General features: G+C 46.6%; 1 protein-coding gene across 4 annotated transcripts in view; it reads left to right on the top strand.

The window, feature by feature from the left end:
- Positions 1-16,571, top strand: part of AMPD2 (adenosine monophosphate deaminase 2) — a 58,806-nt gene that overhangs the window by 6,173 nt on the left and 36,062 nt on the right. Inside the window, exon 1 of one of the 4 annotated variants that reach the window (XM_082227066.1) lies at positions 14,669-14,913. The exons of the other annotated variants lie outside the window; for them this stretch is intronic. The gene's annotated coding sequence lies outside the window, so the exon portion shown is untranslated. Of the gene's footprint in view, positions 1-14,668; positions 14,914-16,571 lie in introns of those variants that run through there. 4 annotated transcript variants of the gene reach the window in all.

Genomic DNA, 16,571 nt, shown 5'->3' with positions numbered 1-16,571 from the left:
TCTGCCCTACCTTTGTTTCAAGGGGTGTGTGTGTGGGGGCAGAATCTCTAGGCCCTTTGAGCATTTGTGGAAGTAAGCTCTGAAAGAAACAGCATGCTTCTTCCTATGTTCTCTAGTGCTTGAGAGAATATCATTATTACTACATTGCAACTGGAAGTAAAATACTTCTGCACAGCCAAGACCATTGTTAAGTGACAGCGAGGCGTGCCTGGCTGCTTAGGGTGTCACATTTTAAAAACAGCTCGCAAAATGCCAGACGTGATTTCAGTTATTTTCTCATCTGTAATGGTACCCTTACAATTCCAGTTTCCCCCCCTCCTCATAGGAGGAATAATGGCAGGGCTGTGTATGGTGTTGTGCACGTCTATAAAATTGTCACACAAGCACAAAATGTGATAGAAGGTGCAAATCCTGATTTGCCGATGACCTTAGTTTTCACTTTAATTTTTTAAAAAGCCTGTTTTTTTTAGCCTAGGCCTGGAGACATTCCAGATGTTGCTGGACTACAGCTCCTGTCATCCCTGAGTCTGACAGCTGTCAAGGCCAAATGGAATGGTGGGAGATGGAGTCTAGCAATATCTGGAGGGTCACAGGGTCCCTATTCCTGCTTCAGGATTTCTAGTTTCAAGGAGTTGGTACTTTAGTGCCCTAAACAGCTTTGCATCATTTCCTCCTTATTTTGTTTCAAGACCCTTCATTTCTCACAGCATTTGTCCCCCCATCAGTCTTCAGAAACATCATTTTGGGATTCAGACCACAGTGTTCAAACTGAGCAAAACGTTTCACATTTCCATATATTTTAATTGCAGCAGTTGGCTTTCCTAGGTTATTTTAGTGTAGAATTAGGAATCTTTTTTAAAAAACCAACAGAAGTGCATACAGCCCTTGGACGTAACTGTGTAGTAAAGTCTGTGCAGCACAAATGCTGTCCACGACCCCATGCTCAATCTTTTTTATCCATCAGTGAAATTTAATTGCATTCACTTTGGAGCAATTTGGGAATTGTCCTGTCCTTGACTTGTCCAGGATCACATAGAAACAGGGCATGGCAAAGGTTTGCATTCAAATCTGCTGAGTCTTTCACTCTAACCACTGCAGTCAGCTTTCCTTTGTTAAATGACCCACCCTTGTCCCCTAAAGCTGTGAGGTAGTGGAGCCCTGTGCATGTACGGGACAGATGGTTTTGTTGTTGCTGTTCTCTTGTTTTCCTTACTGTAATAATATTTGTTCTTTGGGAGGAAAGCATGAAATACAAGGAAAATAAACTTACTACTGTTGTTGTTTTTTGAGATACATGTTATTTTGAAAAGTTTAGGGAATATTGGAGAAACAGGATGGAAGGGTTATAGCTGCCCACAAATATATATAGCGAGAGAGAAAAAGAGAGAGCGTGTACTTATAACCAGCAAAATTAGAGCTTGATAGACATCTCCTAGCCACTATTTACCTTTAAGTCTATGTATCTGAGGCAACAGGGAAATGTTAAATAGCAAACTGATCATGCCTCTTGCCTTAGTTTCCTTTGGGCAGGCAGAATATTTTGAGAATCTCATTTAAAAAATAATAATAATGCAAATAATATTGACTAGTCCTCTTGGGAGAAAATCCTGAGACCATAATCATATTTACTCTTGTGGTCCTCATGGGAGTAAAATTCCTAGAACAGGATGATCATACTGTGTGACCTAAAAACATTTCTCAAAAGCAAATATTACAGTCACATAACAACCAAGGGATGCTTCTTTAGCTATGAATCCTGGTGGTAATAACCTCAGGCTAAACAGTGGAGAAGAGGACTGAGTGCAGAAGGTGAGAATCTTCCCCAGGCTTCAAATGAGAAGTGACTGCTAGAAAAGATGAGACAAGCTGGGGACCAAACTGATTAGAGGGTGCTAATAAGGCCCTGGGAAATAAGGTAATGGGGATGCAAGAGGAGATGCATTGGCATATTGAGGAGCAAGAACTACAAGAAACTACAAGAAAGAAGATTCCACCTAAACATTAGGAAGAACTTCCTGACAGTGAGAGCTGTTCGACAGTGGAATTTGCTGCCAAGGAGTGTGGTGGAGTCTCCTACTTTGGAGGTCTTTAAGCAGAGGCTTGACAACCATATGTCAGGAGTGCTCTGATGGTGTTTCCTGCTTGGCAGGGGGTTGGACTCGATGGCCCTTGTGGTCTCTTCCAACTCTATGATTCTATGATTCTATGATTCTAAGGGCAGACCAATGAAGGATTTGGGGGTTCCAAGCATGGGATTGTGAGTGGTGGCACAGCAGTCAAAGGCAGGAAATAGAGGGAAATGTGTGTTTTAAAAGAACATTTCATGCCATGTGGAGGGATCTGGGAAGTGTGGGATTGAAGGAGTGAGGACCAGGGGTCCACCTGGGTCCACTTTGGAGAGCCAGGCTGGAGCCAAAATCTAAAAAAGACATTTCTCTCTCCCCTGCTTGCCCCTGCTTGCATAAACAATATTTTTGCAACACAGCGAGTTTGCAAGAGGATGCGGTCAGGGGATTTTGGAGCTGTTCTGAGAAACTGTTCGTTTGCCCAGGATGTCTAGCCCACCACAAGGTTCTAAGCCGAGCAACCTGTTAAAACCACAAAAGAGGAGGGGGTCAAGGAGCATTTACTGGAACCAGTAAAAGGGGTCAGAAAGATTTTAAACTCGCAGCGCCACCTAGTGTATAATGCAGTCTGGAACCGAAAGACCAACATCAATTATTTAATTGGTTGAGCTTCAATGAATATGCATAAAGGGGAATGTTTGAGGGCTGGGTCAAGGGTTGAACCATTGTTTTGCCTAAGGGGATAAAAACTGTTTGCCCCTGGTGTTCGGGGGCATTTTCTCTCATTTTGGCAGCTGAATGCACCCCTTTGCTTTGCTTGTCTGACAAATAAACCAAAGTCAATAAAACTTTTGTAATTAAAATATTGCTGCCTGGATTTTTTCCATTCTGGTCTGTATTCTGAAGTCTCTAACATTTCTGGTGCTTGCGTGACTCGGATGGGGACCTTAAGTCCTCAAAAAGACCAGAAGGCAGCTCCCTTGTCCTTTTCTAGGCGGGACACAGGGGAAGGGCCAATAGGCCGCTTATCCTGGCGCCACCGAGGCTTTTCTTCGGAGGAGGGCGAAGCCAATTTGACCCTTCTGCTGGATCCTGGAAGAGAAGGCAATGGATTGAAGGACCGAGCTTGACAGGACAGGGCAGAGTCCAGCCGGCTGGTGAGTACATGACAAAGGGCCCTGGGGACAGAGGAAGACAGAGACCCCCTTGTAATTAAAAAGGGGAAGGGGCATCCTGATCACATGCCCAAGCGTGTTTGGTGGCAGTAAGGGAAGGATTGGCCCCTGATACCCACCCACGCTTAAGGATTTAAAGGAAGGCAAAAAGGAAAAAAAGGGGGGGAACCGGGAGGCTAGTTTGTGTGGTGCAGCGTCCAGTGAAAGAGGCACTTGGTGCGTGTGTATGTGTAACCCCAGGGTATTCCCCTGGGGTAGAACCAATAAGTATTGCGCTTCCCAGCAGCGCGAGTTTGACTGGGCGAGGAAAATTGGGAAGTTTATGTGTGTTTGTTTGGTGTTTGGGGACGCTGCACAAGGGCCATATTAAATATGGGAGGGAGTGGCTCAAAAGGTCTAATAACTCCCCTAAAGTACATGCTGAACAATTTCAAAAAAGGATTCAGCGGAAACTATGGCGTTGTGATGACGCCAGAACGCTTACACACTATGTGTGAACTGGACTGGACACAGCATTGAACTGGGAAAAAACATAGAGGCCCTAGCTGGGACAGGGCAACAAGGAGTATCTTTTGAGGCTGAGTAGTTACTTAGAGAAGAGTTTCAGACTCAGATTCAGATTTGGGAGCGATGGAGGGGATCGCTCCAGAGATCCCTTAGGTTATCCAAGTTAGTATACAGAACCAGAGTGCATACAAAGCTTTCAGATCTCTGGACCTCAATGAAGGCAAGAGTTCAGCCAGGCAGAGCTGGAGGGTTCTCTGCTGAGCTGTAAGTTTGATAGTAAGGCAAGCCTCCTAGTTTCTCCAAAGCCCATCACTGAACTGGGAAGCACATGAGCCTTGCAGACCTCCAACAGTTTTGATCCCTATAGTAAGTACAGCTTGACCAGGGAGGGCAAGCTAAATCCCAGAACTTAGCTAGGGAAGAGCTGGGTATCTATGTGACCAGCGGCAGTTTGGAACACATCAGGGAAACCACCAGTAGTGCCCTAGTTTCTCTGATGACCAGTGAGAGGTGGTCTATGGTTAGGGAATACGAAATGGTTTTAGACCTATAGCAGTTATAGCTGAGACAGGGAGGTCAATTTAATTGCTGTCCTTAACCAGGCACCAGCTGGATGGCTCAGTGCTCAGGTGTGTCTCAGAGAACACTGCAGCAGACCCCTGGTTTGAGACTCAGGCAGAGAAACCTCAAGAGAAGACCTGCATCTTTGTGGCCACCACAGTTGACAAGTTAGTTGCCACAGAAAAAGGATGAGGGAACAGATGAAAAAAAAAAACAAACAAACACAAAAAACTGCATAAAACTAAAAGAGGAAGAAGAACTTTCTCCATTTAACTTGCATGAGTTTGTGAACATGGATGAAGTTCTAGAGGTTCACGTGATAATAGAGAAACCCCCCACCCCCCTGGCTGAAGAAATATAAGACTGATCAATTCAAAATTAAGGAGCACAGGCAGGAAAACGCCTCAAGAAGCCCATTTACCAGGGATCCGAGGCAAAAGTCCTGGCCCCACCCCCATATGATCCAAGTGCCGTGGTGGCCCCCTTGGGAGGACAGGGACAGCCCCATATCCCCAAAGCTCCACCGCCGCCCCGATATGTGGCCCCCAGGAGCCGAAGCAGGAAAGGGGGGCTGCCAGACACCCCAGAAGTAGACGAGGCAGAGCCTAGTGACCAGATCCTGAACAAAATATACCCCAACCTTAAAGAATTGAGGGAAAGGATGAACAAATACAGAAGTTTGACCACTATGTATCGAGAAGGTGCAGAAGCTTATTGCAATATTTGAGGCAAAGCATTGGGGGAGCACATAAAGCGGTCCAGGTCCACCGCAGAGGCAGGAGAAGCAGAAGTCCCGACCCCCCCTTCGTGTAGTTTGGGACAAGCCACTCCCTGCGCCTCCGTTAACCCTTCAATATGTCCCCTTCACCACCATCCCAGGCAGTTGTGGACTTGCGGTCCTCTATATTTGCAGCGCATGAGGCTACCTGGGCAGATTGTCAGCAATTGCTGAGCACTCTCTTTACCTCAGAGGAAAGGAGGAGAATTAATACACAGGCTTTAGAATTTCTTGGAACGCCTGATGGAGGCATACAGAATTTGGACCCCCGTTGACTTTGAACTCCCTGCACATGAGTTAATGGTAAATGCCTCCCTCATAGGACAATGTGCAAAGGACATTAGAACCAAAATCCAAAAACAGCCTGGGTTCCAGGGCATGTCCAGATTTCAGATCATGGCCATCGCCCAGAAGGTGTTTGAACAAAGAGGAGAGGCTGAGAAGAGGGAGAAAAAGCAGTGGAGGAAAGAAAAGGCAGCAGTGTTAGGCACAGTAATGGCTCACAGGCCAGAGACCCGAGGGGTCCGCCGTAGCCATTCAGAGACCCGCGGCCAAGGGGGAGGAAGATGCCTGTTCAGCAACAGTAAGGCCATAAGAATTACCCCTGTGAAAGGCTGCATGGAGCCAATTGGGAAGCCTGGTCAAAACGCATGTATTACTGGCTGGCAGAAAAGCAACTATGGGAAAGTACACAGGCTGAAACAGGCTTTGCCCAGCCCATTAAGAAGTTTACAGGAGCAGTGGAGGCTTGTGAAGGAGACGTGGCTGATGCTCTAGAGAAGCCCTGGGTTGCGTGGCAGGGATTGAAGACGGCATGTCAGGCTGCAGAAAGAGTACCAAGCCCAGAGGGGGCTGAGTACCAAGCCCAGAGGGGGCTGAGGCTGCTTTGGGAAGTTGTTTCTACGGTTCAACGCATCTGTGTGATGCACTGTGTGTTGGAGAAAGGCTGAAAAGGCAGTTGCAAGCTGTTCCTCAGGCAATGGAGCACCCAAAAGTGGGGGTGCAGGCCAGGCAAGCCATTCCAAGAGTTCTGAGGAGGCCAAAGTCTCCAAGAGTTATTTGTCCTCTGAGGTGAAGTCCAACAGCGAAAGGCATTGCCATGCAATTGGCAGCTGGATGCAAGGCTAACATCTATATTGATTCTAAATATGCCTTCTTAACCCTGCATGCGCATGGCGCCCTATGGAAAGAGCGGGGCTTGAGTGGAGCCCACGGGAAAGCTCTGAAATACGTTCCAGAAGTTGAGACGTTACTAGAAACTGTATGGGCCCCCAAAGAGATTGCTGTAGTGCACTGCAAAGGCCATGATAGAGGTTGGGACATGGTCACCAGAGGCAACCGGAAAGCAGATAATGCAGCTTGTGAGGCAGCCCTGAAACCTCCACCAGTGGTCACCACCGCCCTCAACCCAGCTACCCTGTTGCCGGTAGGAGAAGGTGAGGAGCAGACGCACGATTGCATTGAGGTTATGGACACAAGACTGGACCAGGAGAAGTGGCCAGAGGAAATCGATTGGCAGACAGAGTGGCCAAGGAAGCAGCCCGGGAACCGGCCCCGCCTCAGTTATTGGAACAGTGGTCCCAGAAGGGATCTTGAGCACTGCTGACAAACCAGATACTATGTATCCACCCACATGAGGCCAGATGCCACAACCAAGCAGCTGGAGAAGTATGTCTATATAACCAACCTTTATCAACTGGCGGCCCAGATTTCCAGGAAATGCCTGCTATGCCAAAAGAATAATCCCAGAACTCACTCCAGACGATGTGGAACCACGTTACACCCTTGATGAACAGCAGTGGACCAGCCAAGAAGGAGCAACGCTCCAGGAAGGACCAGACAGCCGTGTTTTTGTGCCCCAACATCTGGCCAGCACAATTGTAAAGAATTACCACGAGTCCACCCATTTGGGAGGCCCAGCTGCTAAAGCACACCTTGGGAGAATATTCTATCTCAACTAACTGCTGCTATAACTAACTGCTGCTATATCCCAAAACTGTGCCCTGTGCGCCAACCAAGAGACTGAGACTATCACCCTTTGAACTTCTATATGGCAGGCCAACCCCTTTCGTCCGAGACATCCCCGCCAGTTTGGGGCAGATGGGAGATCACATCACCCAAGAACAAGTGCAATCCCTGTGTTTGTTGTGTGTGTGTGTTTGCTTCCTTTCCAGGTATTCCCTCGAGCGTACACCTGCAGTCCCGCGGCAGTCTCGCTGAGCCGGTTCACCAGTTCCTCTGGGTGACAGCGTCTGGCGACCCCCTCATCCCCAACTGCAGTGAAAGTAGTCGAGGTGATCCCCTGGGTACATCACACGCATCTGAAGAAGGGTGTCTGGACTTGCAAGAGAAATCCTGCTGACCCTCTGAAGTTGATCATCACCTTGTGTCTGACGCTACCAGGGAAAAAGCGTTAGGCCACGGGCAACGAGATCCTGCGACTAATCATCACAAGGACAGTTACAAAGACTTTCTCTTTTCTCTCTTATTTTCTTTATTGACTTGCTAATGTCTTATTGCCCTGACCCTACCGAACCATACCAACCCTATTGGCCTGCTGACCTCTGCTATGACTGGTTTGTCTTGCCGGTGGTAGGAGACGGCATACTCGTAGGCTCTTGGGAACGAGGGTTCAATAGGGAGGCCGCAGTACAGCATCCCACTCTCCCACTGTGGCTCTTTATTCACTGCATTGCCCAGCGCACTTGGATGTGGCTCCTCCGGGGAGCTGCAGGATTGGTCGAAATCTATCGAGTTCTAGACCGCTCTTGTAGTTGTGGGAGAATAGCCTGCTGGTTGCAGGGTAGAGCACTGTACCAACCCCATTTGATAATCAGGTGCACATTAAAATTACTGAACAGGTGCCTGTAAGTTCTGCAGCCCCACCTGTGGTTGTCGTGGTGGCTCAAGCCTCCCAAAATCCCAGAATACTACCTGAACTACTGGGCCTGGTAACTCCACACCTAATACCCTTGAATGTGGCAGGGTATTCTTGTGGGTGCATGGTGATATATGAAGAGGGGGAAGCCCCTTTTGGGTATAATCTCTTGAGGAGACAACACGAGGGCCCAGTCCACCCACAAGGGATTCTAGGGAAATTGCTCCATATAGTGGGTGCCTCAGCAAAAAGGTGGAGAGTCACCCCTGAGGCCCAGCGAATAATTGAATACAAATATCAGTGGGCCCTTCAGCAGTAAAAGAACATTAGGAATGGCCCCCGAGTATTGGTGGGAGGAACTATGGAAATATTGGGGTTGGTGGGTAGGCGTGGTATGTACTGCCCTACTTCTCTGGATACTCCTGTATTTTTGCTAGCATTGGCCAAAGCGGGAAAGAGTTCCCTGGTCTCCCCTGCCAACTTTTCCCGTCTAATGACTGAGTGGGGCGTCCATAACCCCTACACGAGGTGTTTACAAGTGGCTGAAGTGGTAACCCATTCTGCCAATAAGTCACCCCAACAGATGCCACGAGTGGACTACCACTCCTCCCACTGCCACTTAACCGTTCCGCCATTGGTCAATGCAGCTACATGTACGCATGTCCTGGCTCTCTATGATGTGGTACCTATAGGTCCATCAAAATGAAAATGCAGAACCATAATCGGTCGGCATTTTCATGATGGAAAGGGGGGAAAATGAAGGAGTGAGGACCAGGGGTCCACCTGGGTCCACTTTGGAGAGCCAGGCTGGAGCCAAAATCTAAAAAAGACATTTCTCTCTCCCCTGCTTGCCCCTGCTTGCATAAACAATATTTTTGCAACACAGCGAGTTTGCAAGAGGATGCGGTCAGGGGATTTTGGAGCTGTTCTGAGAAACTGTTCGTTTGCCCAGGATGTCTAGCCCACCACAAGGTTCTAAGCCGAGCAACCTGTTAAAACCACAAAAGAGGAGGGGGTCAAGGAGCATTTACTGGAACCAGTAAAAGGGGTCAGAAAGATTTTAAACTCGCAGCGCCACCTAGTGTATAATGCAGTCTGGAACCGAAAGACCAACATCAATTATTTAATTGGTTGAGCTTCAATGAATATGCATAAAGGGGAATGTTTGAGGGCTGGGTCAAGGGTTGAACCATTGTTTTGCCTAAGGGGATAAAAACTGTTTGCCCCTGGTGTTCGGGGGCATTTTCTCTCATTTTGGCAGCTGAATGCACCCCTTTGCTTTGCTTGTCTGACAAATAAACCAAAGTCAATAAAACTTTTGTAATTAAAATATTGCTGCCTGGATTTTTTCCATTCTGGTCTGTATTCTGAAGTCTCTAACAGGATCATCTTTCAGCTTATTTATGTGTGTGTGAGAGAGCATTTCAAAATTACTCTATTGCTAAATCTGCAGTAAAAGGATGGCAATGCTGCTTTTGTTTTCTTTAGAAATCTTACAGCGCAGTTCTGTTGTGCAGCAACGTTAAGTTGAATTCTAACCTTTTGTGAGTGAATTTCCTGATGTTTCCTCCACCCGTTTTTGTCTTTTTAAAATTTATTTAAAACTGTTTTAAGCTGCCTTTCCATAACTCAAAGCAGCTCACAGCGAATATTAAAATATAGTAAAAATGAGCAAAACATTATAATAGTGAAGAACAGGGGTTGTATAGAAAAATAACAGTGAACTATCTATTGAAATTAAAAACTAGGTGAAAGATGTATTGCCTTGGCACTAGTGCTTTTACAAATAGAAAAACAGGTGCTGGTAGTCACCATGAAGTTGTTACAGTAAGTGCCACACTTTTAACATTTGGGGGAAAGGTGCTGGTTCTGCATACCATTGAGTACCCCCAGAAAAAGCACTGCTTTGCACCCTTCCTAAAAGCCAGTAAAGAAGAGCGTTTTCTGCTGCAATGGAGTAACACATGTAAAGCCCTTGACCTCTTGCTTTTAACCACAGTACAGAAAATGGGGACTACTTAGAAGCAAAGCCACATGGAGCAAGCATATAGTTGTTCATTGTTTAGCAGGGTATTTTAGTTATTGTTGAGTCACTACTGGTCAGTTGACTTTGTGCTCTCTATTTTTAGTTCTGTAGCAGTTAAAAAGTGTCCGTCCCCCCCGTCCAACTAATTCAGGTAAAAATAAATAAATGAAACTCGAGTAATAAACCTATAAATAGTCATGGATACACAATAGCCTGTGGTCTAAGCCAGATGTTGCTGTCTGGAAGAAGAATTCTCTCTAGGGTGTGGTGACAAAACCACTGAACCAGCCTTGCAAATAAGCCCACAAAAGTTACTAGCCTGCAAAATGTTTCGAGCTTGCAGGTGGGAATGATGGAAAGCTCCCCTTCTTCTCCAGGAGCCCACTACATTCCTATGCTAAGTGTGGCAGAATATAGTGCAACTCCAGTGTGTGCCTCTTGTTAACTCTCCCTCTGTTACTCTCAGCAGATGTACAAAGCACAGCACAGTTTTCAAAGGGAGATTTCCCAGTGAAATGTTGGAAACTCCTGCAGAATGTGCACCTTGTGTCAGTTCTGTGATCTGAGAAAATTGTCTTGAGCAGAAGATTTTAAGAGGGAGGCAAAGAATGCCAGATCCTTTTGATTAAAATCAGAATTATATTTCCAGAGGTCTAGGCTGCCTGCCCTCCTTTTGTATGCATGACTGCAACCCTCTTTAGGCTGCTGCCATAGGGTTTAGCTATCTAGCCCAGGGGTCAGCAACCTTTTTCAGCCATGGGCCGGTCCACCATCCCTCAGACCATGTAGTGCGCTGGACTATATTTGGGGTGGGGAAAATGAACAAATTCCTATGCCCCCAAAATAACCCAGAGATGCATTTTAAATAAAGGTACACATTCTACTCATGTAAAAACATTCTGAATCCCAGACCGCCTCCGATTTAGAAGGCGATTGGGCCACATCCGGCCCCCAGGCCTTAGGTTGCCTACCCCTGATCTAGCCTAACCACCTGCTTGATGTAGGAAGTCCAAAGCTATAGTATTTCCAACAGAAGAGAAAACCTAGGCTTACTGAAATAGGGTTACTAGGGAGTAGCATCCATATAAAATAGTGAGCCTTACTTCCAAGTAAATATTTACAGTGGTACCTCGGGTTACAGACGCTTCAGGTTACATACGCTTCAGGTTACAGACTCTGCTAACCCAGAAATAGTACCTCAGGTTAAGAACTTTGCTTCAGGATGAGAACAGAAATCGTATTCTGGTGGCGTGGCGGCAGCGGGAGGCCCCATTAGCTGAAGTGGTGCTTCAAGTTAAGAACAGTTTCAGGTTAAGAACGGACCTCCAGAACAAATTAAGTACTTAACCTGAGGTACCACTGTATAGGCTTACACTGTTATTGTATTTTATCCTGTGTGGGATGTTTTTATTTTCTCCCTGGTTGGTATAAAATTATTTCCATGACAACAGGCTAAAACTTGCAGGCAGAGTTGAGGATTGAAGCTGGGTCTCCTGTCCTAAGGCCACTCACAAGTCCACCTGATAGACCAGCAGGATCTTAGCTTTTTCTCTCCTCCACCATCTTTATTTACACCTAGATAATGACAGCCATATGCATTCGCTGGATTTGTGCTGTTCTAGTGCACAGAAGGGTTTTGCGAATCTCACTGAATACTCAGTACAGTACAGTGTTTTCTATAGTATTTTGATTTTTGTTCTCCTTGGATGATAAGAACTAATTGTTTACATTTTGTTTACATTCTGTCTTAGATCTTGCTTAACTTTCAGTCATATTGCACATATGCTTCTTATTTGCCGGCTGTGACTTTGTTGTCAAATCAAAACCAAGTAATAATTCCAAATTTTACTAAGCAACAACAACAACTGTGGAAAAGGCATCATTTATGCAGCTTCCATCATTTCTCCGGGGATTTATTTTGTCATCTGCACAATGCAAGTAATCCAGAAATAGGCGACTAATGTTTGACAGAGGGAGTTAAATGCCTCTTCCTCCTCCTCCTCCTCTTCCTCCTCCTCCTCCTCCTCCCTGGCCCACAGACTTATTATTCAGTGTACTTCTGTTGCTTCCAAGCATCTGGCTCTAAGGCTGTTTTTGTCAAGCTGCTGAAATTCATCCAACAGCCATTCCCACTCCAGTACAAATACTAACACTGAGTATAAGGAAGGTCTGTGTAAATATATCCCCATGCTTCATATTTCTCTTATCTGCCTCATTTGCTTGCAACCCCAATAACTGATATATATTATTTATTATTGAAAATACAGGTGTTTCTCACCTGTGGACATAACGATATTGATAGGAAAAAGGTATTAGCCATTCTATTTTGAAAGGGATTGATGCCAGTCTTTAGGTGTCAATCTCCTCAAAGGCTTGGCCTCTGATCTGTAGTTCTCCACACACACCCCATATTCATTTGAAAGAAAGCTATATACCTACAAAAATAAGTAAAGGTAAAGGTACCCCTGCCCGTACGGGCCAGTCGTGTCCGACTCTAGGGTTGTGCGCCCATCTCACTTAAGAGGCCAGGGGCCAGCGCTGTCCGGAGACACTTCCGGGTCACGTGGCCAGCGTGACGAAGCTGCTCTGGCGAGCCAGCACCAGCGCAGCACACGGAAACGCCGTTTACCTTCCCGCTATAAAGCGGTACCTATTTATCTATTTGCACTTAGGGGTGCTTTCAAAATGCTAGGTGGGCAGGAGCTGGGACTGAAAGACGGGAGCTCCCCCCGCCGCGGGGATTTGAACCGCCGACCCTGCGATCCGCAAGCCCAAGGCACTGAGGTTTTACCCACAGCGCCACCCGCGTCCACCCACTACAAAAATAGTTTTATTTAGGAAAGCAATACAAAACTGCTTAATTAAGGAAAATATTTAAGCTGTGTATAATAAAATAGTTGTCAACAATACACCGATAAGAGCAGCATTTTTGTTTTTATTTTAGAAACAAGTGCATACACAACACTATATCTGGGTAGGCTTGCTGAAACAAAGAAACTAGCTGGTGTGTGAAATGGTATAGTGAGGGTGCCTACCTAATGTCAATAGGCAGGGAGTTCCACAGGGGCTGCCACAGTGAAAGGCTGACTCCTCCCAGATGTGGAAATAATGAAGTTTACCTCCATGGGTTTCAAAACTCAGTTTTGAGCAGTTCAGCCTGGAGCTTGCCTCTGGGGATTTGGGGCTTGGCTGCTCTAGTGCCATCCCTGAAAACGCATTTCACTTAAGGGCTTTGTGAGCAAGTACCGCATTGGGTTGGATTTGGCTCTCTCAACAAGAGGTGTGGGATCCTTGGCCAGATTGTTGAGAACTGGAGAAAGTCTGTGTAAGCAACATTGGGGCACTGCTGCTGCTGCTGCCGCTGCCGCCACTGCCTTCCTCAGAAAGAGAGCGACCACTGGGCAGGCTTCCAAAACCTGCTGCCAGTCTGTCTTCAAAGGATCGAGACTGAGGAATGACATGCCCATCACTGTCACCCCTGAGGCCCTTCATCTCCGTGACAGCAGACTCTGAGCCCAGGCACCTTCATTACGTCCTGCGGGATCAGGAAAGGACAGCTGCTTCTCATAGGCCATTTATTGTTCTTAATTAACCAGCGGCTGCAGCGCTTGGAGACAAAGCTTATAGGCGGCTTCTGCCAAGACATCCTCCATCCTCGTCACCACTGAGCTGCAGTCCAGTATGCAGCACAGCTTCGATTCTTCCACTTCCTCTCCTTACCTTGGAACCAAATGAGATCTGGCTTGGAGTTGTCTTAACACACCTGGGTGATGCCAGCAATGGAGTTTGTGCCGTAAGGGCTAGAATGTGCCATTTGGGAAGTAACGATTCCTAATGGTTAGAGCTGGATGGTCTGTGAGCCAGATAGAGACAATCTGCTACAGATAGCAGAAATGTAATATTTTCCAGACTGGTGCAGGAGAAATTGGGCAAAGGGGAGCACCCTCCCTCAGATTCTAGCCAGAGTGGAGTTTAATTTTTGAGAGGGACAGATAATCACACCTTGCGAAATGACTGCTGGGTGGAATTTGTGTGTATATTTACCAGACTCCTCATAGCCTTTAGTGGGAAAAAGATGGGGGGAGCACAAGACACACCTCTGTTTGCCCCCCCCCCCACCCATGAAATATGATATATTCTGTTTTAAAATCATACAGAGACAATGTGAAACAAAAACAGAGGGGGGCAATAATAACAACGACGTTGAGCTTAACCAAATAAGAATCTCAATGTATTCCCTACAAAGTATGTGGCTTGGAGCGTTCTTGTGCCTTATTATACCAGTACATAATGAAAACACACTCTTAAAGTTGAGTTAGCTTTTGTTTGATTTCCCCCTTTTCTTACAGCATGAACGACCAGTATGTGGTGCTCTGTGCTTTTGTGTGTGGGTAGATCTCTGCCGTTGCTTACTTTCAGAGAGAGATGGGGGCGGGCGCTGGGATACACGTCTGCAGCTGTGGCTGGCACGTTAGGGGTTAACGCCTCCTTACTTTCAGGCCAGGAGTTAGCTCTGCTGCGTGGCCACTGGTGGCGGAGGGTGGCTTCTCTTTGCCTGTCTGGCTCTGCCTGCCTCTTGGAAGAGACTGTCATATATTTTTTGTCTCCTCCCTCTCCCCCCATGTAGCTACGGTTGGTACAGCCCAAGCCGGCTCTGGAGCTGGAATCCTGTGGGACTGCAGCTCTCAGAGAGGAGGCTGCGAAACACCGGCAAGAGCAGCGGCAGCAGGCACCTCTGTCTGCTTCGTCCTCGTTGCCTTCTTGTGGGCACTCTGCCTCCCCCAAGGGTACCTTGGAGGCTTTTTGGTCCACGCTCAGGGGGCAGAAGGTGATGGGATGCTCCTTGCCTAGCCTGCCAGCATCTTGGTTTCCAGGTGGAGGAAAGGCAGAGGCTTAGTGAGGCCCTTAAGACTGCCAGATCTGTAAGTGTTTGGAAATGTCTTTTCCTTTCTCCCCTCTGGGGCTGGATGGTTTTGAGTTGCAGCTGCTCGTATTAATCAGGAGTTCTGAGATGCTTGAAGGATAAAGTGAAGCCTGCCTGTTCTATTTAATGGGCTGGAGTTGCACTGCTGTGTTGTTAAGGGGCATGCGATTTAAGAACCTTTGACGTGAGATGGGCATGTGGCACTCAGCGTAAAAGAGAGGGGTGATTTGCTCAGGCTGCCGCAGAAGGCAAATCCCTGAAAGTTAGAGCAGGAGCACTGGCAAGGTATTCCTGTATTGATTGAGGCTTGAGGTTTCTTTTTTTCCGGGGAGTGGGAGGTGTTTTGTGTCTCTGTGTGTAAACCCCTGGCAATTCTCTGAAGCTGGGCTAGCTGACAGCTCATCACTGAAGGGGACCTCCACCGGCTATCCTGGTGCAGATGCTGAAATGTCTGTCTCGAGGAGTGGGGGAAGTGGGTAATGATGACAGCTTCTTTTGCAGTTGTTTTTATCCCTATCATGTTCTCAGATGCATTGCAAGAGTTTTGATTCCTTGTGATGAGAAGTTGTTGCGATGATACCCACAAAAAATGCAGGACTTCTATCCCTTGCACTCTGTTTTAGTATTTTGGTGGTGCAAGGCTTCTTGTGAGAAAGGGAGTTTAAAACCAAACAAACCCACACATACTTTAATTAATTGAATGTGTATAGATCTGATAGCCATTAGTCACAACCACCTGCATGTACTATGTACAATAAAATTAAAAATGGGGGTGGGGAAACTATGATGCTTATTAGTACTCTTTAAAGCATATTTCTGTGATCTTCTAGTACTTGTGAAAATACAGCTGTTTGGAAGAGGCTCCACTATTTCATTGAAATACATTCTGTAAAAACTGCCCAATTTTTTACCCCAAGGAACTAGTCACATGGCAATTTATCTGTGCTACCTTGTCTCATGTTGCCGGAACAGGCATTTCAGCGATCAACAGAGGACTACTGAGAGAGAGAGTCTAGCTTTCTAGTTTCTCAGGGCAAGCCTTTAAGCCACTGTTAAACTAACCATAATTGCATCCCCAGTGTTTGTGGGAAACCCCAAGGGTAAATTGCATAAAAGAAAAATGAATATCTGGTCCTTGGAGTCGGATTGATGGAGCACCTAGTGACCTCTCGCCAACGAGATGTCACAATAAAGTATCTCCATTACATACATGTGAATGAAGCCGTCACTATATATTACAGCATCGGCATATGTCTGAAATAGCCACATTTCTGCTGCTCTGTGTGTAGTAGGCTCAGGAATTCCAAAAGAGTGGCATAACAAGTGTCACAATATGGGCATGTGACCGACTCAGCATCCGCAGCTATAGTCTTGGTGGAGGAGCTTCAGCATTTGGCCAGAGCTTGACTTAAGTGAAGACCATTGCAGATTCAGAACCAAGCATGATGATGTGACTAAGTGTGGGAAGCCATGTTCTGTCTTTACTTCTCCTAGGTATCTGAGTACAGGAGGAGCAGGCTACACTGCTGACCCCACTAAACTTTTGCTGCAACATCACAAGGGGATTTTTGCCATGGAGGGTTTGGGCCTGGAAGTGATGCTCCCCCATTGGTTCTGGCAGGTGTTGGGAGGCTGCCCAACAAAAGCTGGGGCTCC

This window comes from Podarcis vaucheri (genome assembly GCF_965113315.1).
Source record: "Podarcis vaucheri genome assembly, chromosome: 6".
NCBI lineage: Eukaryota > Metazoa > Chordata > Lepidosauria > Squamata > Lacertidae > Podarcis > Podarcis vaucheri.
Note: the sequence above shows the minus strand (reverse complement) of the source record. Positions and strands in the feature narration are given on the sequence as shown.